At 39.2% G+C, this 26849-nt stretch overlaps 2 protein-coding genes across 3 annotated transcripts in view; one reads left to right on the forward strand and one right to left on the reverse strand.

The window, feature by feature from the left end:
- Positions 1–26849, forward strand: part of GRM3 (glutamate metabotropic receptor 3) — a gene marked incomplete at its 3' end in the record, with an annotated part of 104239 nt that overhangs the window by 36346 nt on the left and 41044 nt on the right. The gene's annotated exons all lie outside the window — the stretch shown is intronic.
- ELAPOR2 (endosome-lysosome associated apoptosis and autophagy regulator family member 2) overlaps positions 1–26849 on the reverse strand; it is a 267850-nt gene that overhangs the window by 3843 nt on the left and 237158 nt on the right. The window contains exons 23-24 of one of the 2 annotated variants that reach the window (XR_013829783.1): positions 11763–11966; positions 4887–4962 (exon numbers count right to left, since the gene is read on the reverse strand). The gene's annotated coding sequence lies outside the window, so the exon portion shown is untranslated. The remainder of the gene's footprint in view (positions 1–4886; positions 4963–11762; positions 11967–26849) is intronic. The other variant, XR_013829782.1, reaches the window with a different exon arrangement.

The raw sequence follows: 26849 nt of genomic DNA on the forward strand, positions 1-26849 counted from the left end.
CGGATATATGCCCAGTAGTGGGATTACTGGGTCATATGGTAGCTCTATTTTTAGTTTTTTAAGGAACCTCCATACTGTTCTCCATAGTGGCTATACCAATCTACATTCCCACCAACAGTGTAGGAGGGTGACCTCCCTCTTACTTTAAACATTTAACAAATGTCCACAGTATCTTTAGTCACTATATGTGACATCACCAGGCAAGAGTCATCCTTCATCCTTCACATTTTTTCCCCAAACACCTAGCATTGTTCCTGAGGTAACAAAGACACTCCACTTAGGTGTGTTTCATTCCAAAACTATGATAGTTAAAGGATTCTTTTCACTGTCTAAGATAAATTAGAATTTGATAAGGTGGCAGAGTCCCCAGAAGTTATAGTACTAAATAACATTTCAGAATATTCAAATATTTAATTCCATCCAAAAACTATAAACAATTTTACTAGCACAGAGTTCACCCTACATTAAATTTGCAAAATAACATCTCAAATACAAATTTATATTCATCCACAAACTAAGCCACTGACCCAAGTATGATTAGATGTTCTAAGAATGGCCATTAATATTTTTCTTTATTATTTAAAAAAACATTTTCAGCTTATTGCGATATAATTGACACACAACATTTTGTAAGTGTAAAGTGTGCAGCGTGTTGATTTGACATACGTATATATTACAAAGCGATTACCATCATAGCCTTAGCTAACACCTCCAGCTCATCACAGAATTACCATTACTTTTTCTGTGGTGAGAACATTTAAGAACTATTCTCTTTGCAACTTTCAAGTATACAATACAGTATTATTGGCTATAATCACCATGCTGTATGGATACATTAGATTCCCCCCAAACTTATTCATCTTATAACTGGAAGTTTGTGCTCTTTGACAAACATAATTGCTGTATTAAAAATAGTATAATTTTGAAACTTTTCAGAGAACCTTTGGTTTTCAGGGTGAATTAGTGTCAGGTACAGCAAAGGATGCAAAAACTGAGTAACTAAGTCCTTTCTGCACTCAAGCAGCTTCATGACTAGTAAAGGCAGTAAGGGAATATGACTTACACCATACAGCATTTTATCTTTGGCATTTTAAGAGAGGAACAACTAGAATAGTGTGTAGGTACAAAGGAGAAATCAGCCGTGAGCAGGGGTTTAGAAAAGGCTTCCTAAAAGACATAACACTGGATGTGACTAAGATTTCATTAGAAGTGGAGAGGGACGAGAAGATTTTCCAGGTGAAGCAATCGTTCCACACCAGCATCTCAATAACTTTTTGAATGTGTCATTTCTGTTTAACTTGCATTAAATTCAGACCTCTTTTGGAAACTAAAATTAAATAGTCAAGTACTGATCTGATTTTTTAGATTAAATCTGAAATGTGCCTTTTCAATCTCTTTCTATAAAAATGCATAAAATGTTCCCAAATCACATTGTTTGTGATCACCATCCTATTATCTTAACCCTGAACTTCAGCTGAAACCAGTAAAGTGTTCATCTGAAGAAGGGATGAAAAGAAAAAGAAACCAGAAATTATCGATTGCTACCTGCCTGACAATAGCCATTTTATATTTCATTCATTAATTCTCACCGAAATCCTGTCAGCTAAGTAGATATTATTTCCCCAGGTTTAAAGATTTAAATGAGAACCAAAGGAATTAAATCACTTTCTCAAATTTGCAAAGCTAAGTAGCGTCCAAAGCCAACCTAAGACTGTTTCCTAATCGCACACAATTTTCCACTGTTGCTTACGAAGGAAAAAAAAGTAAGTTTGTACTGAGAAAAAGGAGGCAGCCCCATTGTCACTCGGCTCAGCTTACTGTGTGCAGCTGCAGTTATAATAAAAAATTGCTCCAAAATGTTCATTATCCCCAAATGAATTTGTTAACTCTTTCATTAATTGCCATAATGGTGTCATCAATAAAGCATGACTCTTAGCTGAAGCCTCCGATTATATACTTCGCTCCTTCCTCTGAGCGCATCAGATTGCACTAGATCAATATTCATGATATCACACTGTTATTTCCGAGGATCAATAGTAAATTGCCAAAAAAGAGTAATCAGCCTATAGATCACTGTGTCTTAAATGCTCTTTAAGACTGCATTTTTCTTTCCTGTCACCCCATTGTCTCATTCTCATTATAAACCTTAATACTTAATTAAAAGTAAATTGATAAAAGAAAGTGGGAGAATACTGGGTCTGAAACCCTTCCAGAAGTTCCATCCCAGACCATAATAATTTTGTGGGTTGATTTGTTTCATGTATTTGCATGTTTTTCCTGTTGTGTTCTTATTGTTGGGTAGTGGTGGTGGTTTTGTAGCACACACCACAAGTCAGGTTTCCTTTCTATAAAGTTTTAATATACCTTTGGTACTTTCAGAAATTACAACTTTTTATTTTTAAGAATTTTTCTGTCACAAAATTTGTTTATAGGTTATCCGATCACTGATGATCACATGGTAGCACTATACCAGCTTCTTGGGGTACTTAAAAAATCTTCTCTGTCCCTAAAATATTATAGTCTAATAAAACCTTAATCTTTGATTATCTCAATTTTAATAAAAATAGAAAACAAAGAAAATTTATCATGTCTCAATCATCAATAAACAAGCTTTTGGATAATGAGGTTGTTTATATCCTCTTCATTTTTATTCATTAAGAACTCTGTGTCAACTCCAGAAATATTTTAAACAAAACAAAACAAAAAAGCCATATATATATATATATATACACACACACACACACACACACACACACGTATACACACACATATATAAAATGTTTCTAAAAGGAAAGCAAGAGTGCCAACTTCCAGAGATGAGTTCCTTCACTGCTTTTGCCTACCTAAATTCTCCTCTAAGTATATCCTATGGATAATCCCTCCTCCATTCAATTCCTCCCTTTTCAGTGCAGAAATTTATTAAGTTCTTTTTCTGTCCTTTTTCTTGCAAGGGTCTTTTACTGTTGAATTAATCCAGTAGCTAAACAGTGTAAAAAAAAATGTAATGGAAAGTCTACTTTGTTTTATTTTTCTTTAGAACATTATATCATAATTTTATTTAAAATGCTGCAGCAATTTTTAGGATTCTGACAGACACTTTTAGAAGTGCAGTAAGATCAATTCATTTGAAAACAGAAGTAAGAAAACAAGAGGTGGATATCCCAGGAGTAGATATCCACTCCTTTTTGCTGGTCTCTTCAGTTTAAATTTAGTCATCCAAGCTATTAGACCAGGGATTGAATGAATTAATACAATTCCAGGAGTGCACAGGCTCATCCCTTTTTACCATGTCTCAAGCCACAGCGTGGCAAGGAGTTTCGTTTCTTGTCCCTCATGTTTGATGGCCCATCACGAGAGCTCACTCAGTCAAGAAGCTAAAAATGAAGACTTTGCCAAAAATTCAGAACCCTAAAATCCTAATAATAGTTGTGAAGATGTATGTCATTTAACACTATTATTTTTAAAACACTTTTAAACACACTATAACTAGATCCTGTGAACTAGGTTGAGTAGATGTTATTATTTATCATTTTATAGGTGGGGAGAGGTGAAGTCTCTCACCCAAGGTCAAAGAAAAAGAACCCCTCCTGGATTAGAATTCATGTCCTTTGATCATTATTCAGTGGTATGTCCCCTCAACTTCCAAGGTAAAGGCAATGTAACAAAGCGGAAAAAAAATGTGACTGGAGGCAAAACCAGCCTGTTTATGTTCGTTGTTGGAGAATCTCTAGAGATTATGAGCACTAACCCGAGCAAGAGACTCTAAATCCACCGAGTTCATATTCATTCTGGATGTACCACTGCATGGCTCTGTGACTCGAGGCAAATCCCATAGCCACTCCAGGACTCATCTGTTAATATTTTAGAAACACTACAGATGTGTTAAATGCCAAACAGAACTAGCAGATATATGGCATTTTTGTCCTTGACCTTTCATATGAGTAAGGTGTTCCTGCATCTGGGAGGATTAAAAGTTGGCGTTGTAGTTAAAGAGGATGGCAATCCACATTCCACTCACACTGGGAAGACTTCCTGAAGGAAGTGGACTTCAAAACACCAGGTCAGTTTCATGTAGTCATTCAATATTAATTGCTGACCTTCTGTACATCAGTCCCAGCTCTAGATGCTAGGAGTCAAGCAATGAAACCTAACAAAAGCCCTACCCTTGTAGAGCTGATGTTCCATAAATAAGCTAGCAAATAGACAGCATGTCACACGGAGGAAAATCAAGCAAGGCTAGGGGACTGTGGAATCCCAGTTGTGTGAGGGGGTAGTTTCTGTTTTATGTAAGGTGGTCAGGGGAAACTTCATGTAAGACCTGGAAGCAAGGGAGCAAGCCATGTGGACACACGGGGGAGAGCATTCCCAGGAAGCAAATAAAGCCTGAGGTGAGAGTCTGCTTGAAGTATTCAAAGAAGGCAAGGAAGCCGGGGTGGCTATGGGTGGAGTTAGCACAGAAGAGGTAGAGGAGGTGAGGTCAGAGAGGCAGTGGGGTCCAGATTCTGGAGGACCTTTTAAGGATTTTGGCTTTTACTCTGAGTTAGATTAGAAGCCATCAGGAGGCTCTCAGAGAGGTGACAGGAGCCACAGAGAAGATTTAGAAGAGAGCACATTTTAGAAGTATGATTACCCATCCAAAAAGCTAATAAAGAAACTTAAAGAGGCCTGTCAAGGTTGGCATCCTAATACCTATCTTCTATAAATTCGGAAGATTCTAAGACATTTTAATTTCACAAGAGTAAACCTCTTGTTAAAATCTTCAAAGTACTCAATTAGAACCAGAATCCATTCTATTGTACACTACCAACAAAGCACAGATGAATTTACTTTTCATATTAAGTTGTGATTTTTATACTCCATACTCAAAACTGGACAAAAGTACTTACCCGAATAACAATGTGGTTCTACAGAAATTTGTGCTCTCTCCAGCCAGACTTCCTACCATACAACTGTTGATCATATCTACAAAAAGAAAAAGATCACAGAGCAATGCTTGCTTAGCCCTGAATGTCATGGTGATAAGAGGATATTCTTTTCTTCGCAAACCTGTCTTCCCCACAGCACAAGGCCCCCACTCCAATTGTGTGACTTGAGTCAATCCTCAAATTGTTCTGGCCTCTTGCACTTCCTGTGCATAAAAGTGATAGTAAGGTGGCCTACTTCTGTCCCCATAATATTTATTATTAATGATAGGACCATCATAAAATGTTATGGGCTTCATTGATCAAAGTATTAAGTCATTTCTACTACAATTATTGAAGCATCTTTCTTATGTCAGACGCTGGAAAGGGGACAAATAAAAAGATGTGATTACTACCCTTGAACAACCACTAATCAGCTGCAAGAGGCAAGCATATATCTTGAAACATAACGTGAAGGCAGGATGCAGTAAAGGCTATAAGTATTAAGGCAATAAATACTTTGGTACTTTACATTTAAAAAACATACTTGTACATATAGTATCTCATTTGAGTTTTATACCGTTTGCAAATGAACTGTGCTTATTAAACACAGTGGAAGGTAATGCAAATTTCAACTGGGGATTGAGAAAAGAGGATTAGCTCAAGAAAGCCCTCTCAGGAGGAACTTGAAGAGTAAGACATTTTAAAATTGGGTAAATATTTGCACAAGTGTAATATGTAAGACACCTTAAAAATCCCCAAGCTAAAGCCATTGCCTTCTCACCCAAGGATGGAATCTCTTGCTCTTTGGTTTGTGATGACCTTGGATTTTCTATTCTGGGGAAAACTGCATAGATTATGGCCTGTGATAGTTTATTCAGTCTCACTCCTTGTCAAAAGGTCAAGATACTAGAAACTTCTGCTCAATGTTTCTTAAGAAAAAAACCCTGAAACTCATTATATGATTGTGGTCATCATCAACATTCAGGGACCTAGCAAGCACACACTTTGCTTTCAAGAGCAACATTGGTATAAAGTGAAATTTCAAAAATGACATTCTGCTAGAAATTGATAAATACTGCTTTTATCATGAAGAAAAAGCATTGTTGATGTATCTTGTGTCATCAAGAGTTTCATATTCTGGTTCTGCTTCACTGATAATGACAAGGTAATCTTGCTTGGTTCCTCCAAATTGGAAACCACTTCACATAATCTGTTGACTGAAAATATTCCCTCTGTAAGTTTGGAAATGTCCTCTTTCCCGAAGCCAATTTTTTCTTAATAACTTTGTCTAGAAGGTAACCCTAATTGAAGGTTAACTGCACATAATCAAGTGTTGTGATATAAATGAAATACACTGAACAGAGAATCAGGAGATGTGAGGTCTGCCCCAAATTGTGACATTAACCAGCCCTGAGGTCTTGAAGCAAGTTATCCAAGCTCTCTGGTCCTCAGTTATGTCATATATCAAATAAAAGAATCTTTCTTGAAAAGAACCTTCTTTTTTTAAAAGAAAATTTTAATTAAAACCCTCATTTCTCTCTCTCTCTCTCTCTCTCTCTCTCTCTCTCTCTCTCACACACACACACACACACACACATCACACACACATACATCCATTGGAATAAGTTCTCATCTTTTTTTCACAAAATCACCACAGAATAGTTCTACTTTATCTTTTAGTACCACTGAAATAATGGATCATTTTCCCCACTTCATCAAAATTTCCTCGAGTCAATACTGTTTCTCATCCTGTGGGAGCATCTTTAATCGACCCTGGCCAGTACGTCATTTTTCCTGTTTGTTTGGAGTTCAAAATAAAATTGCCCAGAATATCCATTTTCGTGTGAATTTCACCATAAGGGAAACAGCAGGTAAGAAGTAGAGAAGGCAGACCAGGAATTGACAGCAACTCATTTCAACCATAAATTTTTGTTTATATCACGTGAGGTGGCATCTGATTGCTTTATAAGCCATCATTAGACTAAACGTTCATGGTCAGGGGCAACAGTAAATTTACTGAAAAGCTGGAAAAAAAAAACATGTACCTTTATGTCTTCAATTTTTTTTCAGATTGCTAAAATAAAGAATCAACTTTTGAACTTTAAGACATTTTTAACTTGTCCTAAAAGAACAAATAAAAGCAACTAAATCATTCTATGAACCATTTTTTGTTTCTCTAGCCTAGGTATTTGATTTTCCCTTCCTGCATGGTCCCCACTTTCCAGGAAGTGTCATCTCCAGGGACTGCTGAAGGTAGATTAGTGAGAGAGATTCAGCGGTTTAGATGATACTCTTCTACCTACCTGATGCCCCCATGGCAAATAGGAGGCAAAATAGGCAAAAACTCTGAAGGATGTTCTTGATGCTACCTCACATCCATCTGATCCCACATGCTGAGAGGCTTCCAGAGAACTCGCATTGAGCAGATTCTTTTAGCAAAATGGGATGGAACCTTCGAGATTACTCAAAGTTTTCAAGGTCTTTTAAAAAATTCACCTATTTCTTAAACAGTATTATACTAAGAAATACAATATTGAAGACAGATAAAAGTGAATTCAGAAAGCACTAGGAACCCTGACACCCATCTGATAGCCTGCTTCCTGTCTCTTCCTTCTCCTCAGTTCATTGTACTCATTTGCTAGACGAGGAAACCAGAGACATATTTCAATCAATAATAGAAAGTTTGTATAATAAATATATATTCCATTGATACATTATATAATATAGGACATATATAATAGAAGCTTCCCTACTTACAGATTTTAAACGTCTTAATTTTTATTCAGATTAGCAAAGTTATGATCTGGAATAAAAATTCTACCCACTCTACCACCATCAAATGAGGGCATGAGCAATTGCATGTGGCCATCATGTCCACAACCACTGTACTTTGTTACTTTGAAGTGTTTTTATGAAAAGCGTTTACCCCATTTTGAAAGGTTAAAAGTAGCAAGAATGTTAACAGCTAGTAAGGAGATACGTTTGTAAGAGAAAAGAGATGTGAGATCATTTTTTGAAGTGTTGAGAAAAGTGACCAATTTTGCAACGCACATATGAGATCAAGCATTGCTGATCAAGTTCTGCTGATTCTCACAGACAGCATGACTAAGAACGTGGGGAAGCCCACGTCCTTGTGCTGATGCAGTTGTGCATCAAGAGACAAGGAGAAGCAACCGATCAAAGAGGGGAAACTTTGGAGTGCGGGGCTACAGAATTGGTAATTTATGTCTGATGCCTATTAACCTTGTGACGATTCGTAAAAAAGATGTTAAGATTCCGATCAAGAACTGAAAACTGACTCTTCATAAAAGCATTGCTGTTGAAACTTCTGTCCCAAGCCACAGGTGGTTCATTGGTTTCAAAGCCCATGTGAATCTAAACAGAATCAAAGTGAGCATTCAAGTTGTGAGGGAGAACATAGCTGCTGAGAAGATCCCCAGAGCATTCGCAGGGAACATCAAGGGTAATCCCATCCCAGCAGATTTCTGGTGCAGAAAAATCGGTCGATTTGGGAAGACGATAATATGCCCGTGTTACCACTTCATATGTTTAGTAAAAATGATAGGACTGTAGGTATAAACTCCCCTCAGTCACATTGGACTTAGGAACAAAGGATTTATGGACAGCTTTTGGGAGTCTAGTTATATTACAGAGAATATAATATTCATATATTTTCATATTATAGAGAACTAGTTTGCTCTATACAATGAAAAAATAAATTTCTGAGTAACACTAAAACCCCCTTATCTTGTATGATTTGGTCTATCTGAAGGGCACTAAAATTTTTATTTTCCTTTGGAGATACAATTTGGTTGACAGAATGAAGTCTAATCACAGTGGCCCTCATTATTATCAGAACTTCTTGAGTTATTTCCAAGTTCTGAGATTATTTTCATTTTTTCCCCTAATTTAAAAATACAACATAAAAATAAATTGTATTGTGTTTCAAGTTATAAAAATTTCTACTCATCTGCTAAATGTGCAAAATTCTCCCCATAAAGCTAATTAACTAGATAAAAGGTCCATATCAGGCTTGAAGCAGTTCCTGTCTCTAAGGGCCTAACTCAGTAATTAATTATGTTTCTGAGAGTCTCTGAAAACACTTTTCCAGCTTCCTGGGTCTTTAGAAATGAAACATCTTGGGATTCATCCAAAATATCTTAATCTCTCAATCTGCTTAGAGTCCGGCAAGTTCCTACAAGGAAACAGAGCTAAATGTGAGTCCTTTATATCCTCATCATTTAACCAGTTATTTACCTCAGGATTCAGGTAACACCAACTGAATTTTTAGTCAACCTCATTTTTCAAGCGTTGTTAACATTCAAGTGGCCATTCATTTGGGGTCAGCTTAGCACATTGGCTTGGTTGAAATCAAAGACAGTAATAAAGCATGAGTTAAGCACTGAAAGTGCAGAACAAGTAAACAGATGTGCTGTTATTTAGTAGGCCACATCTTGGTCCCTACTAAAGTTCCAAATGTTAGGTAGGATGTGGATGGACATGTCCTACTGGCCAAGACTGGCAGCACTGCCTGCCATACCATCATGTTAACTTCATTCCTCTATTGAGGAAAATACTTTGGCAACTGAAGACCTCCCAAGAGATATGGCATTTTATCAGCTAGAACCCTAGTTGTGTGTGAGCTGCTGAGGACAAGATCCTGAAGGAATGTACATGGAGAGGGGATCTAAAGGAATTGGTACCCAGGAGGGAGGAGAAAGGCGAGGATTACCTTCCCCACTGAATCATTTTGCCTAGCCCTCTACTTTGGGCTTCCCCCCAAATCCAGACCAGATGGCTTTTTAAAGCTCCTCAGGGGAAAGTAGACTATAAACCATCTAAGCTTAATCAAAAGATGCGCACAAATGACAGTGATTTTTTATAAAGCCCATGCATGCCTAGGTGTTAGCACCTCAAATTACATGGCTGCGTCACTGTCACAGTCTGAATGTACTCGTCCCCTCTATATTGTCTCCAGATTTGAAAAGCTTTCAAGTTACTCTTAAAGAAACAAGAGTAATAGAAACTTCAAAAAACAACTAGTAGCGGATGGGGTAGATAATATCAGAAGATATACACCTTCTTGAAGATATAAAGCTACCCTCCAAGGACTACTTGAAATGAAATGTTCTTCTCTTTCCCTTGGAATTTCATAGTGTCACCCTAACAAAGCTGAAGAGAGTTGGAATTTTTAATTACAGCCTCCCTTGCTATGTTTACCAAACAGCGAGTAGCCCTGAGGGTGGAGTTAGGCTGTTTAAAGTCATGTTTTAATCTCCTTTGTAATTGCAATTCGATCGCTGGTGTAAATTACCTAGTAGGCTTGCCACCTTCGGTGCCAGCCATTTCCCAGAGTGCATAATTTTGAATTAAAAGGCTGATATCCATCCAAAAGCTTCCCAGAATGTTTCATGGGCTCAGTGAATTATGCATTAAACAGAATTCTTTAAAAAGAAGGCAAGAGGTTCCTTTGATGTCAGCTAGGCTTTTTCATCATATTATGGACTATTAATTTCTAGAGTCTCTTAGAGGTCGTTTCTTGAAATCTATGTTCAATTTAAGACTTATTACTGATCTTTCTCTAACCTTTATATTTTATTTTAACAGCATCATACATCACCCTGAATATGGCAGGTTCTGACAGAAACCTGGTGGTTCATTTCCTTGCGGGGGGCGGGTGGGGAGGAGGGAGAAAATGACAATTTGCTGCAAACACACCATCTGCTGGACAAAACGTGTATATCCTTTTAGGAACTTGCCTGCAGTTAGGAAAATGCTTCAAAAGCCTTATATAGGAAAAGACCAATTAGGGAGATGACATGTATATGGGGGATCATCTGTGGGGCATCTCTCAGTTGTATTCAAGTGCCAACGGCCTCCTTTGAGGATTGTTTTAACACCCCGTAAGAGACAACCATTGGTTGGTATGTTTGAATTTGAGCTATATTCCCTATTCAAATGTAACATTACAGGTTGTAATAAGCAAAATTGACCCTAAGAAAATAAACAGGACCTCCCTTATGCAAAAGGATATAAGGACAGTCAAGTTTCCACCATCACGTGCAAATGCAGATTCTGGGGAAATTATTTATGTTTTACAGAATTCCATATTACTATTCTCCTTTTTTTCCGTACACGAAGCACTTTGAAATTTGTCAAGAGCTGTGCTTTTCTACACCCTTATAAGTTGGGTGAATATACACTTTATCGTTCAACACAGACACTTCTGAGAGTGAAAGAGAGCACTGTGAATAATTACAGCAGAGCAACGTGCATAAACTGGGACTGTCCTGGGCTAATTCAGAATAAAATGTCTCTCTAGTCAGAGGTGACCCGATCTCCTCACAAACAGAAACCAACTCTCAGTCTCTATCTACTGCCAACTTATGTTAGAGAAGAACAAAAATTAAAAGTTGAAATGATCCAGCACAGTGAAAAGGTTCCAGACTGAGGCAGTGAGGAGAAAAACTTGCGTTTTCATCACAAGTAGGTTCAGCATTGAAATTTTTCGATTCTGTTTTTCATGCATTAATTGATCCATGGCTAAATACCATGGGAAAGGCCAGATAAAGTTTCATGAGAACCTAGAAGGGATTTAAGTCCCTTCTAGCTGAATAGATACACTACCTCATGGAGGATGCAGAATTTTGAAGTGAGCTTTCAAAGACAAGCAGGATGTGGGGAGTGGGCACTCCAGTAAAGACAGCAGCTTTCAATAAGTAATGGGGCAAATCAAGAAAAGTACAGTGCTTCCCCATCACATCATTAATACTGCTTTTTCACAAACATTTCTTGAAGCTTACTAAGTATCAAACACTCTTGGACATACTGATGGATAAAACAGACATCAATTCTTACCTTCAAGAATACACAGGCTAGGGCTTCCCTGGTGGCGCAGTGGTTGAGAGTCCGCCTGCCGATGCAGGGGATGCGGGTTCGTGCTCCAGTCCGGGAGGATCCCACATACCGCGGAGCGGCTGGGCCCATGAGCCATGGCCGCTGAGCCTGCGCGTCCAGAGCCTGTGCTCCCCAACGGGAGAGGCCACAACAGTGAGAGGCCCACTTACCGCAAAAAAAAAAAAAAAAAAAAAAAAACACAGGCTGGTAAGCAGTAGGATTTGAACGTATCTATTTCAGAGGTCATTTCTGAATTAGAGACAAATTTGGGAATCATCGGCATATTTAAACTGACAGGAAACAGATAAGACGGCTTAGGGAAAACAATGTAGAGGAAAGAGGAAAAGGCACAGAAGCAGACCTGACTTACTCTAATACTGAGAAAAAGGATGAAGAAATTCTTGAAGGAAAAACAAAAACAAAAAGTTAGCTGGTATGGTAACAATTTTTAAAAAAATGAGTAAAAGGATCATACACCATGATCAAGTGGGGTTTATCCAGGGAATGCAAGGATTCTTCAATATACATAAATCAATCAATGTGATAAACCATATTAACAAACTGAAGGAGAAAAACCATATGATCATCTCAATACATAAGCTTTTGACAAAATTCAACACCCATTTATGATAAAAACCCTCCAGAACGTAGGCACAGAGAGAACTTACCTTAACATAATAAAGGCCATATATGACAAACCCACAGCCAACATCGTTCTCAATGGTGAAAAACTGAAACCATTTCCTCTAAGATCAGGAAAAAGACAAGGTTGCCCACTCTCACCACTATTATTCAACATAGTTTTGGAAGTTTTAGCCACAGCAATCAGAGAAGAAAAAGAAATAAACGGAATGCAAATCAGCAAAGAAGAAGTAAAGTTGTCACTGTTTCCAGATGACATGGTACTATACATAGAGAATCCTAAAGATGCTACCAGAAAACTACTAGAGCTGATCAATGAATTTGGTAAAGTAGCAGGATACAAAATTAATGCACAGAAATCTCTTGCATTCCTATACACTAATGATGAAAAATCTGAAAAAGAAATTAAAGAAACACTCCCATTTACCACTGCAACAACAAGAATAAAATACCTAGGAATAAACCTACCTAAGGAGACAAAAGACCTATAGGCAGGAAACTATAAGACACTGATGAAAGAAATTAAAGATGATACCAACAGATGGAGAGATATACCATGTTCTTGGATTGGAAGAGTCAACATTGTGAAAACGACTCTACCATCCAAAGCAATCTACAGATTCAACGCAATCCCTATCAAACTACCAATGGCATTTTTCACAGAACTAGAACAAAAAATTTCACAATTTGTATGGAAACACAAAAGACCCCGACTAGCCAAATCAATCTTGAGAAAGAAAAATGGAGCTACAGGAATCAGGCTCCCTGACTTCAGACTATACTACAAAGCTACAGTAATCAAGACAGTATGGTACTCGCACAAAAACAGAAAGATAGATCAATGGAACAGGATAGAAAGCCCAGAGATAAACCCACACACATATGATCACCTTATTTTTGATAAAGGAGGCAAGAATATACAATGGAGAAAAGACAGCCTCTTCAATAAGTGGTGCTGGGAAGACTGGACAGCTACATGTAAAAGAATGAAATTAGAACACTCCCTAACACCATATACAATGATAAACTGAAAATGGAATAAAGACCTAAATGTAAGGCCAGACACTATAAAACTCTTAGAGGAAAACACAGGCAGAACACTCTATGACATAAATCAGAGCAATACCCTTTTTGACCCACCTCCTAGAGAAATGGAAATAAAAACAAAAATAAAGAAATGGGACCTAATGAAACTTCAAAGCTTTTGCACAGCAAAGGAAACCATAAACAAGATGAAAAAACAACCCTCAGAATGGGAGAAAATATTTGCAAATGAAGCAACTGACAAAGGATTAATCTCCAAAATATACAGTCAGCTCATGCAGCTCAATATCAAAAAAACAAACAACCCAATCCAAAAATGGGCAGAAAATCTAAATAGATATTTCTCCAAAGAAGATATACAGATTGCCGACAAACACATGAAAGGATGCTCAACATCACCAATCATTAGAGAAATGCAAATCAAAACTTCAATGAGGTATCCCCTCACACCAGTCAGAATGGCCATCATCAAAAAATCTACAAACAATAAATGCTGGAGAGAATGTGGAGAAAAGGGAACCCTCTTGCACTGTTGGTGGGAATGTAAATTGATACAGCCACTATGGAGAACAGTATGGAGGTTCCTTAAAAAACTAAAAACAGAAGTACCATATGACCCAGCAATCCCGCTACTGGGCATATACCCTGAGAAAACCATAATTCAAAAAGAGTCATGTACCACAATGTTCATTGCAGCTCTATTTACAATAGCCAGGATATGGAAGCAACCTAAGTGTCCATCAACAGATGAATGGATGAAGAAGATGTGGCACATATATACAATGGAATATTACTCAGCCATAAAAAGAAACAAAATTGAGTTATTTGTAGTGAGGTGGATGGACCTAGAGTCTGTCATACAGAGTGAAGTAAGTCAGAAAGAGAAAAACAAATACTGTATGCTAACACATATATATGGAATCTAAAAAAAAAAAAAAGGTTATGAAGAACATAGGGGCAGGACAGGAATAAGGACGCAGATGTAGAGAATGGACTTGAGCACACGGGGACGTGGAAGGGTAAGCGGGAACGAAGTGAGAGAGTGGCATGGACTTATATATACTACCAAATGTAAAACAGCTAGTAGGAAGCAACCGCATAGCACAGGGAGATCAGCTCGGTGCTTTGTATCCACCTAGAGGGGTGGGATAGGGAGGGTGGGAAGGAGACGCAAGAAGGAGGGGATATGGGGATATATGTATATGTATAGCTGATTCACTTTGTTATACAGCAGAAACTAACACCATTGTAAAGCAATTAGATTCCAATAAAGATGTTAAAAAACAAACAAAAAGAAAAAATATCTCATTCTTCTCTCCAATTTGGAAACGTAGGTAGAGCTCAGAAGAAATGAAGCTTGTCAAGGTGTACATCAGATGTAGCTTTAAGTTTTCTCCTTCCCCAATAATTATCACAATAATTTTAAACTTACGAATACCTTTCTCCAAGGAAGCCTAAGTGCTCTGTGTGTCCCCTCTAATGTATTTCCCTAGGACTGTTATTAAATTATAAAATGATACGTTATTGAAAATTAAGCAAAAACACTATTACCATCTATGCTATATTCAATTTTAGATTTCCCGTGGGGAAATACTCAGGTCCACCTTTTCACTTTCAGTGAGGCAAATCAAAGCAGAGCTACAATTCCAATCTTATTTATGAATATAAAATTACCTCGAAATATAGCTCAGTCATTCTCCCCAACTCCCTCCCGTATGGTATAACCTGTCATGCTGTCCATCACTTTTTAATGAATCTTATTCAATGAGCTGTTTGGGGCCTGCTTCTGATTTCTCTTTATGTTAACCTTTACAGAAAATTTAAAGTATAACTTGGGCTGGAGGTCAGTGCAAGGAACAGCAAATATTTCTCAGATTTCCTGAGCCTAGTCAGAGTTCAGCTGTTGTCTTGTTAGGCTTTGTTTCATTTGTCCACTCAGTAAATATTTAATAAGCATCCAGTTAGGCCCGGTACCTACACATTGAGGCTAGAAAGGTGTCAATGTCTACCCTCAAGAAAGTTAGAATCTTTTGGAGAACACACACGAGTAAAGAGGTGACTACAGTACAGTGTGATGAATCTACCCTACTTTGGACACAATTAACCTTTCACTTCCTTATTCAGTCCTCTTGAGGCTTCTATGGCTTCTATTTCTTTTCACAACACTATGCTTCGATGACTTCCATGATTCCATCCCTGCTTTGTCTTCTCCTTCCTCTTTGGCCCTTCTCTCTCAGTCTCCTTGGCAGGCTTCCTTTCCTCATCCTGTGTCCAGACTCTGATTGGGACGCCCAGAAGCCCCATCCTACCAATCCTCTCTGTAGAGTTATCTCATCAAATCCCTAACATTGAACACCATCCATGTAATGATGATTCACAAATGAATTTTCTCCATCCGTGACCTTCCTGCTGGCATATGGAATTGCATATTTAATGACTTCTTTGACATCTCATCTTGGATAGCCAAAAAATATCTCAAGTTTAGCATATACAACTCAAAGGTCTTTATTTTCACCTCTCCTGCCTGCACCAGCACACACACACACACACACACACACGCACAACCACTCCTTTACCAAGTTCAGTTAATGGTACCATCATCTGTTTATTTAAATAAAATTTTATAGCCAATCCAAGATTGACTCTCTTTTCCTCATTCCCAGTGTTCAGTTCATGGTGCCACTTCAAAAGATATTTCCTAAATCTGACCACTTCTTACTGTCTGTACTCCTCTTCCAAGCCATCCATCTTCATCTCTTGCTTTGATCCCTGAAACTGGAGCTTAATGGTTTTCTTTGTCTCCGTTCTTATGCTCTTAGAGTTCATTCTCCACGTAGTAGCCAGAGTGAGCTGTTAAAAATGTAACTCTAATCAGAATATCCTCTGAACACTTTTCATTGATGATAGAATAAAATCTAAATACATTACCGGGGTCCATAAGCCCCTATAGGATCCAGTCCCATGCCTGCCATGCCAACTTCGTATCTTGCACCACTTTCTTTTTATTCTCTATGCATGAACCACACTGGCTTTCTTTTGTCCATCAAACACTCCAAGTGTGTTCCAACCTTAGAAACTGTATTTTCGGCTCCTTCAATCTACAATATTCTTCCTCCAGAGCCTCGAATATCTAACTCCTTCCTGTCTTCAAGCTCAACTCAAATATTACTTCCCTGAAGAATCCTCCCAACCATCATGACCCGTCATTCTCTACTCCATTACCTTGCTTGACTTTTTGTCATAACACTTACTATCACAATTTGAAGTTAGAGTGTGTGTTTGGTTGTTTGTTTGTAGGATAATCTCCATGGAGGCAAGGATCGTAGGCATGTTGTTCACACATTTAGCCTTAGCACCTGCGGGGTGCTAGACAAATACATGAATCAATTCAAGTTAGAATCACATACTACGAGGATATAAAGGAGTGTCACATATCCTAATCTGGGGGGGGGTCGCAAAAAATAATACATGTCTTGAGACATAAATAAGGATTAGTAAGAGGGAGTCAGGTTAAGGAAATTACATGTGCAAAGGAAAAAAGGCAAGAACGTGGAACTTTCAGGGAGTGGGAAATGATTCGGTACTCACAGAGCACAGAGCTTGAGAAGGATGGTCTGGGACAGAAGTAGTGGGGACACACGGGGAAGAGGAAAGAGGGGGAGGGAACCGTTAAGCATCTGTTAGAGAAGTAAAAGGATCGCATTGTCAAAGGCATCGAGTCTCTTGTTGAGGAGTTCGAACTATTTTTCATGAAGGCAAAAGCCCACTGAAAGGTTTTGATCAAGAGGGGACCTAGCAAATATGGTTTTAGGAAGATTGTTCTTGCCACAGTGTGGAGAATGGATTGGGGTGGCGAAGGGATGGAGGTGGTCTCAACTAAAGTGTGGAAAGTCACTTACTAGGCTGAAAAGGCTCCTTCCCTGGAAGTCCATAAATGTAGTCTTTCTGAGCTGCTTTAGTAAATGGAATAGTAATGGAACCCGCCTCACGGGTTGCTCCTAGAAGTCAAAGAATTAATGCATGTGAATCAGGGAAGATGGAGAGAATTCAGGGTCTTTTTTTTTTTTTTTTTTTTTGCGGTACGCGGGCCTCTCACTGTTGTGGCCTGTCCCGTTGCGGAACACAGGCTCCAGACACGCAGGCTTAGCGGCCATGGCTCACGGGCCCAGCCGCTCCGCGGCATGTGGGATCTTCCCGGACCGGGGCACGAACCCGTGTCCCCTGCATCGGCAGGCGGACTCTCAACCACTGCACCACCAGGGAAGCCCGAATTCAGGGTCTTTTAAAGTTTCTCAACCTCTCCCTTCACCCTAATTAAAAAGATGCAATTTTTAATTACTCACAATTAAAACTCACAAATATGGTCCCAGAAGTTATTAATCAATGAGAAGCTCAAAGCAGTAACACTAAATCTATCCAGAGACATTTATACCACAAAAGCAACTATCTGGTATGCAGCCTTCAGCCAGAAAGGGAATTTGGATCTACTGACGTAGACCATGCACTACACACACACACACACACACACACACACACACACACACACAACACACGGCTGTCTCCTTAGACATTCTCTCATATTGCAGACCGCGGTATTTCTAGTCGGATCACTGCTTTCCATGGTGACAGGAGAAAAATGAATTCCTTCTCAAATGTCCCATTTATAGAAATTTTCAAATCACACTCTGAAGGTGTTTGCTTATTTTGCCTAAAAGCCCTGGTTGCCATTCCTAATCATTCATTTAACAATTATCGAAATGCTCACTCTGTGTCTCTTACTGTGCTAAATAGTAAGGATGAATGAGACATGGGTTCTGCCTTCAAGACTACTAAATCAGCATGTGAAAATCACGGCAGATGAACTCAATGTTTATGGAAGCACCGTGAACAAATATGTAAGCTGGACTGCGGAGCCAAGATAGCATAGACCATAGTTCACAACACAGGTGCTGGAGTCATACAGACCAGGGTTTGGTTCTCAGTCATTCACATACTAGTCTCATGACTCAACCTCTTTCATGCTCACTTCCCTCATCTGTAAATATCAATAAGGACCCGCTTTACTGGGTTAAATTAAATGAGATGATGTATGGCAAGCACAAGAGTGGATACCTAGCACAACTCCCATAGATGCATACGCAGCAGTAATCATAAATATAATGTATGATTCCTTCCTTACGTGAGTATAAGAAGGAACTGCTGAGAAGGTACTAGAACAAGGGCATTTATCATTCAGTAAAAGAAGATGCATGTCTGCCAAATGCCTCAGTGTCCAGAAGAAGCCTGCAGCCGTAGTCACTTCCCAGCAGCACCTACAATCCAGAAACTAGACACAACAATTAGCAATAAAAGAGGAAGGTCTGACCCAGCAATGCCGCACGATGTGGTCAGCTTCCTGGACATGCAGATGTATGCTTTTGACCGTGAGCTTCTCTTCCTGGCACCAAATTGCTATCTCGTTGACCAGACCTCTGATGGGTACTGGGCAAAGACGCCGTAGGGGATCCCCCAGCCATCACACAGTGACCCCAAAACATCTGTCTCCAACTTCATTGCTGTAAGATGTATCTGCCTGCAAAATGTATCCCGGCTGCCGAGCCTGCTCCAGTAACTCCAACTACTCCACTAGAAAGAAGACTTCACTTTCTGTGGCAATCATCACAGCCAGAGACGCTTGATGAATTCATAGGATGAAAATGAAAAAGAGAGTAATAGCTGTCAGTGTTTGTATGTCTTTATGCATGTGTGGGAAGCAGTAAATCTCAGGAAAAAAATAGTCTTCCATCTTTCCCCTTTATTCCTGCAACAAAGTTTTTGCAAATTTCTTCTCTCTCAAATCATACATTATCAAGGGAAGCTTTGGGGGGGAAAAAAAGGACTTTACATTCATTCCAATTGCTACCTTGAAAATGCTATTGCTTATTGCTTGCGCTTCAAATGAGTTACCATATAGTACATTTAAGGACAATCATACACCCGAAAGCCAGCAAAAGAAATACTCCAAGGACAATTTTGAACCTGTTTGAAGAAAAGTATTGAAAACTGACCACTGTAGCAGCAGCAATCAGAGATGGAGGGGCTGAGGTGAAGCTGATACCAGGCTGCCCAGCAGGCCCAGGGCTACAAACACATCACAATGGCTATAAGCAACCGAACAATGAACTCGCCTCCAAACTGCAATTTCTGCCGTGCAATTACTCAGAGGCCTTTGATCAAAGGTGTATAGTGTTCTAGCCCGTGAATGCCAAAATCACAAGTCATCGCCACCTCCTTCCAAAGCTGTCTGTCATTAACTCTGCAGTGGAAAGCACTCGCTATAGTGAAAATAGTCAAAACCGAAAGAGAGTAAAAGACAACGCAAACAAAAAACAAAGCAAACCCACATACACACACACACAAATCCCTTTCCACTCCACGCTCCGCCGAAGGTACTCTGAAATCCAAGTAAAGTGGGATCTGCCAAACTCTAGGTAAACCTGGAGATAAGAAAGAGTCCCCACTGCCCGTGAATTTATTCCTCCCACCCTTCCAAAAATTATGTTCCCAGATGACCATATTCAATCCCATTAACTAGAACAAAGCCTTCATCTTCTACAATATGATTGCAGACTTTTACAAAATGAACATATGATCGAACTCTTACAGTGATTTCCATTTATACTCCAGTCTCTATAACCAATAATCACACCCTTTCTGGGGGGAAGTTTTGATGTGGAGAAGGTTTCTGGCTCATAACACATGGAAAGGCTATAAATGTTGTGGGAAAGAAAACTAGGTAGTCACAATTCAATGGACATTCAATGCCAATGCCTGATATAGCTATGAGTGTGGCTAGTCCTGGTGGGAATAGACCAGACCTGCATTTAGGGCGTGGCCAAGGGCTCTCCGATTTCCATCTGGATCTCAGCCTTGGTCTTGTATGGAGAGGCGAGGAGGTGTTACCGTATCTCTAAGTCATTATCTTAAAATAGATAACGGAAATGAATGAAAACCTTAAATTGGGTTTTTGCAAATAAATTCATTAGGTAATAAATATTAAGTACCTTATTCAAGCAGATAATCTACTTCATTTCCAAACATTTTTCAGTATTCAGAGGAAAGCTTTGAAGCGTTAACCCTAATATACAAAGTTTCTTCAGAGTGTTGCGACCCTATTTGTAGCACCATAATAATATACTGTAATAATATATACTATTGCCATATATGTTTATAAGAATTTTATCAACTTATCCGCTGATGTTTGGGGAGGTCCCTTGCTTTCTGCCTCATATTATTCATTCTTTCTTTCTTTTTCTGGTTCCTTTATCCATTCCTCTGGAACAGATTTTTAAGTGCTAGGTACAAAGGTTTTAACAATTAATAAGACAAAAATCCCTGCTATCAAAAATTTTATAGGTTCTCTGAAAGAAAAGGACAGATAGGAAAGCGGAACCAGAACAAACTCTCCAAAGCAAATGCTTCAAGCCTCCCAGGCTCTTTCTTCTTCAACATCCCCAAGGCCCACCTTCTAGCAAAAAGTCTACAGAGGTGCGGAGGGACAAAGTCACGGGTTCTTTCTTCCTCATTTCCACAGCGAAAATTATGTCCTGCAGATGAGGTCCAACATCTCTTCACTACTTCTAGCTTTGTGTGTGGGGGGGGGGGGGGGGGGCGTGTGTGGGTGTGTGTGTGGGTGTGTGTGGGTGTATGTGGGTGTGTGTGTGGGGTGTGTGTGTGTGTGTGTGTTGACACCCAGTTCTAACAGAGATGGGTAAGGTTTCGGGGGGTAGGGTGGGATTCAGCTAATTCATAAGCAATCTGCAAAGTTGGAAAGGAGGACAATATCACAGATATTCAGATATATTCAGCCTGGTATCAGGCTGAATAAAGAGCAAACGGTTTTTTAACTAGAAAGAAACAGATTATGCTATAAACACTTAGGTGGTTTTAGTCTCATTTAGGTCAATGCAGTCTGCAATCTAAAGAACTATGGTTCTTAGATTAGCTATGGTTCCTATCATAATTACTGGAACAGACCTAAGCCATCCACCAAGGCTCAGAGAACCAGCTGGCTGACAATACAGTGGCTACACAATGGCGGACACTGATTCACTCACTCATTCATTCATTCATTCGTTCATTTAACAAACATTTGTTGACTACCTACCAGAGGGCAGACACTCTAATAAACAAGCCTAGAGTTATGGAGCCTGTCTATACACTAGACACTGTCCTAAGTACTATCAATAATGCTCCCAGGAATCCCGTGGGTCACTGAAACACGAGTAAGTGAAGTAACCAGTAAGTGATGAAACCAAGATTCCAATGTAGGCAGGCAGGCTCCAGGGGAAAATGGTGCATGACACAGCCCCAGTTCACGTGGGGCTCTCAGTATAGACGGGGGCCCCAGAGCAAATAAACAGCTTATTGACTATGAATCATTCTCTGCTAGAGGTGTACCCATGGGCTCTGGAATCCCAGAAGAGAGTTCACATATGGTCAAGCATCACCTGTTTACTTGCATTCTCCACCCACATAGTTCCTTCATTTACTCCCTCTCTCCTCACTTTGAAAAGAAAATCAAATTTGAAAATCTAAAATTTTCTTTCTAACTTAATAGGACTTTCTCCCTTTCCCTTGATAGGTGTTGAGGTAATTACACCTGGCTTAAAACAACTGTTTTTCAAGAACCTATTCTGTATTAGGCATTGTTTGAGGGGTGGAAGTTCAAATACTTCAAGTATGTATTTGAACTGCAACTCCCGCCAACCATAGCTGTTTTCTCATTAAGGCCCAGGGTTGCCTGGTCTTTCTCTGTTTCAAGAGATGAAAAAAATCTAAACTTTTCTCTCAATATTTTAATAAAGGATGCTAATTCAGGTGTTTTGAAAATGCAGTGAAAGAAATACAATGTATTTCTCAGGCTGATCTTAGCCTATACATCTCAGGTTACAATTCCTGTTTGAAAGTTACTAAAGTTTGGTTTCTGCCCTTGAGGAGCTCAGAACATAGTGATAAGATAGTAATGGAAGAGAGAGACAGAAAAAAAAATTTATATGTGAGAGAAAGATGATAAGTTCCAAAGAAAAGGAACATTATACGTCACAGAGAGGAATTACACTTTCGGCTACGATCCAGCAAAGGGCAGCTGACGCAATATTTGTGCTGGCCTTGAAGGGTGTGAGCAATTTTACAGGCACTTACGGGTAACAAAGGGCATATGAAGCACAGGGACGGGTGAGTTAAGCTGCACAGGTGGAAAAATGCAGGCTGCATCATGGCAAAGAGGAAGAGGGCTGTTAGGATTTCTTCCGGGTTGTGAAGGGACAAAGTGAAAGATACAAACGGTGAGGCAGACTGGATTCTGCAGGACTGTGCAATTCATTGTGATACTTTATTCTGTAGGGTACAGTTCCAAGATACACCAATACACAAGATGTTAGGCATCCTTCAATAAAGTAAATAAAATAGAGTTTCGAAGTCCAAAACTTGGGGAAAGGCTATATACCATATCAATCTCTGGATGATTCTTGAAACAGGTTCACAAGTTAGATGCTCTAAGAACTGACCCCTGCATCTAGTAATGAAATCTCTTTAGCTATGTTAACCTGGCTTATTATTTGATCACAGAACTTTTTTTTTCTTAGAACATTCGTTTTTACCCCAAAAGGAACAAAATAAAATTCCATCAATGTTGCTGGATGCAACAGGAAAGCCATTTAGGCCTTCATGCCATGGAGTGATGGGTTACTGGTGGTTGTGATGCCTTAAAGACCTTGTAAGAGGAGTGTGAACCAGGAAAAAGGGGAGAGACCAGTATGGAAAATCAACTAGGAGGCGATTACAATAGTCCATAGTAACAATAACGGTTTTCTATCATGTAGCGCTCCCTGTGTGCGCCAGCTATCACACGAGGTGCTGTTCATCTTGTACATATTGTAATGAGAGCCAGAATTAAGGTAAAAACAGTGGTCACTATCCAGTTTCAGGGAAAAAATAGATCAACCAGTATTCATCACCTCCCTTCCCATTGTCTCAGCTTCCTCTATAATGTTTCCCTGTCTTTTTTCCCCTAGCACAGGTGCATGTGCCCTGTAACTTCATTTGAAAGAAAACAAACATTTAACATTTGAACGCCGCCATTAAACCATTTTTCCAATAATTGAGATTCATTCCCCTCTCTTCATTGCTCTCTGCCCTTTCTTTAAGATACGTCATAAGCTAAATACTAACAGGGAAAATGGGTCATTAACTGTGCCAAATCCTATTTTCTCCTTTTCTTCTCCTGGGTTCTAACACATAAGGATCAAGAGGAAACAAACTTCCATTTTTGTTAATAAGTGAGCAAGTGCTTGATCTCCTTCCCACACCCCTCTCCCTACAAGACTGCTCTGATATTATAGCTAGAATACTAGGCAGAGGCCAGAAGCAGAAAAAAGGCTTTGGTTTCCCACAACCCCTCTCTAAATAGCCGGATCTTTAGAGCAGATTCCAAGCCTACTTATCCAAACATCCATTTGCATGAGGAGTAACTATCAGGACTTCCTCCGCCCTCCCCCACCCCTCCCTGCCCCATACAGGGGGAACAGAGAGTTTGGAGAAGGGTCAGAGCTGCTAGGAAAGGCCACCGTGTCTGCATAGCCTGGAGACCAGAAGTACAAACATGGGCATGAAGATGGCCCAGGCCTGCCACGAGAGGTTGGTCCCTCCATCATTTGGCCATGGGAGGGAGAAGAGTACCTTCCTGTCTCTCTTCATCACTGCGATTCTGCCAATTAGGGAAAGATAATCCATGAATGTCGGACTTTGCCAATCACATCCGCAGATTCTCTCTTGTGGAGGAGAAAGATAAGATGGAAAAGGTTGTAAACTAAGGAGCAGAAATTCCCCTTTCTTAGGGCTGAGGGTAAAACATGATCTGGGAACAAAAGCATTCCTTTTTCCCCAAAGGATATTATTTTAGGAAAGACGGACAAAGCTTCTGCACAAAATTCTTTATCCACTGAGATATCCAATTCCATCATCAATAATGTATCCATGATGGTCTTTCATTGTCCTCTGACTATGATCTCTTTCAATATGAATAGCCCTGAAAGGGGTAACCTAAACAGAATCTAGTACAATACTTTGATGGGAATTGGTTTTGCCTAGGGCTACATGGGAAGCTGGGGTACTGGGAAAAAGTAGGCATGCTCAGAAAAAAAAGAGGAAGAAAAAAAGGAAATGGAAGAGCCCCAAGGGCACTTGTGTCTCCTTCATAATTACACACCTGCCTGGATACTGATATGCAAATACTATCATGTTCTCCATCGATTTCAAGGATGACTTTGGGTAAAGTCCTGGATGGTAACAATGCTCCAACCCCTGGTTTTTCAGTAAAAATACCATCTGGGAAATGTGGGAATTTATGCAAGAAAATTATATATATATATATATATATATATATATATATATATATATATATATATATATATGATTTTGTAATAGATAAAATTAACTTGGTGATAGAATCCTAACATATCACTTAAGCATAACAATTATACATTATATATAAGTATATATTAATATGTTATATAATAAATGCTATTGATACTATATGTCTATATTGTCTAATTATATCATTGATAATTACGTATCAATATATTATATAATTATAATATAAGGGATATGTTAGAGTTCTATTAGCAAGTTATTTTAATCTACTTTATTACTTTTAACACAATTGGAGGAAGAGTGGAAGACATCTGAATTCAAATGATTTCTGAGGTTGATTAATTTCTAGGAATATTTTCTAAAAAGGAACAAAATAACCAGATTTATGATACCCTTTGCAGCCTTATTTTTAGAATAATTCAAAATAGAAATTACGGCACAAATTGGGGTGAAAACGTAAAGCAATTACTTTCCATTTTGTCACCTTAATTATTTCCAGCGGAACAGAAACCCTTTCAGGGAGATGTGGGTTTGGAATTTTTAACAGTGTGTGAAAGTGCTTGATGCCCTGACAAGGTCACTTAAAATATGGGAGTTCAATGACGCAGCCCTCTCAGTGAAGACGAAGACCCGGCTACCCTACGGTGGCTGAGGAAAAACATGACAACGTAACAATAGACCCACATGCTGGGAGGAGAAGTAATTGATTTTCCCTGTATTCTCTTTGCAGGATACCACACAAAGAGTCAAATGCATGTCCAGACATGCATAAGGCAAGAGACTAGAAATTAATTTGCTGCCCCCATAGAACTTGCAGCTCCTGCATGCTAAGCTGCTGTGCTTATCTTTGGAAGTTCATCCTCGAAGGCTGAATAAAATTTCTGCTGTTCAGCTTTTTATATGAAGTAGTGTACTGTTTGCTTAAAAATGGAAAGCTCGTTTTATCAAGTATTCTTGCGACCGCGGTCATGTTCTTCAGAATATTAGCTCTGCAACTATTTTTCAAATGAGTTTTTTTTTATAGTTTGCACTGCTGACTTACTATCACCTCTCTGGAAGGGATTTTTCTCAGCCATTTTCACCTTCCGTCCATATCACGTTTCACTCTCCTGCAGGATTTAGAACTAGAGTCCAGCAGGCGAAGTGATTTAAGGGCAGGACAATGGGAAATGGGTGCCTTCTTTTTTTACAAAGTCATGGTCCTATACTTGCATCCAACTTTGTTTTGGGGGAAGCATATTTTTAATCTATGTTCTACTACGTGACGTAGTCACCTTTAAAAACATGAGGACAGATTAAATTTGTCCTCAGAATTCAGAATTTCTTTTCACAAAATTGAAAACCTTTGGTAAGTGTTGCAAAGTCACAGTGTTCTTGGGTGCTTAGGTTTGTGCCAGAGACATGACATTAAAGGGGGAGAAAATTCCCGCAGGGACCCCCCCTTCCCGCCTTCCCCACCAACAGCTCTCCTTGCTGTGAGTCTGCTCTAAAAGGGTCTACGACACCTACCCCTGCGACACACAAGAGAGTGCTGCTTTCCTACAAGGTGATTGACGGCAAGGAGACACGCAGCCAGGTTGACTGGTTTTTCAAAAGGGATAAAAGGAAAATCACGGAGATCTGTATGAAATGGGGTCTGTGGTAGAGGTGAGAGGAAGATGAGGATGGGGGGTCAATAAAGCTGTTGATGAACATGAAAAGGAGAGGACTTCGAAGAAGGCTGAAAGGACTTTGTAAGCTGGTAATGACCGTAGGAAGAAAAAAAAAAAGACTAGACACTCATAACCTCAACATTAAAACACCGATAAAGAATTTCTCTGGCATGGGTGTTTTCAATTTTTAAAGAGGTTTGAGATTATGAAAATATTTCTAAAACTCCAAACAGGTATTACCCTAGACCAGGGTTTCTCAGTCTTGGCACTGTTGACATCTGGGGCCGGATAACTGTTT

Source organism: Stenella coeruleoalba (assembly GCF_951394435.1).
Source record: "Stenella coeruleoalba genome assembly, chromosome: 9".
Taxonomy (NCBI): Eukaryota; Metazoa; Chordata; class Mammalia; order Artiodactyla; family Delphinidae; genus Stenella; species Stenella coeruleoalba.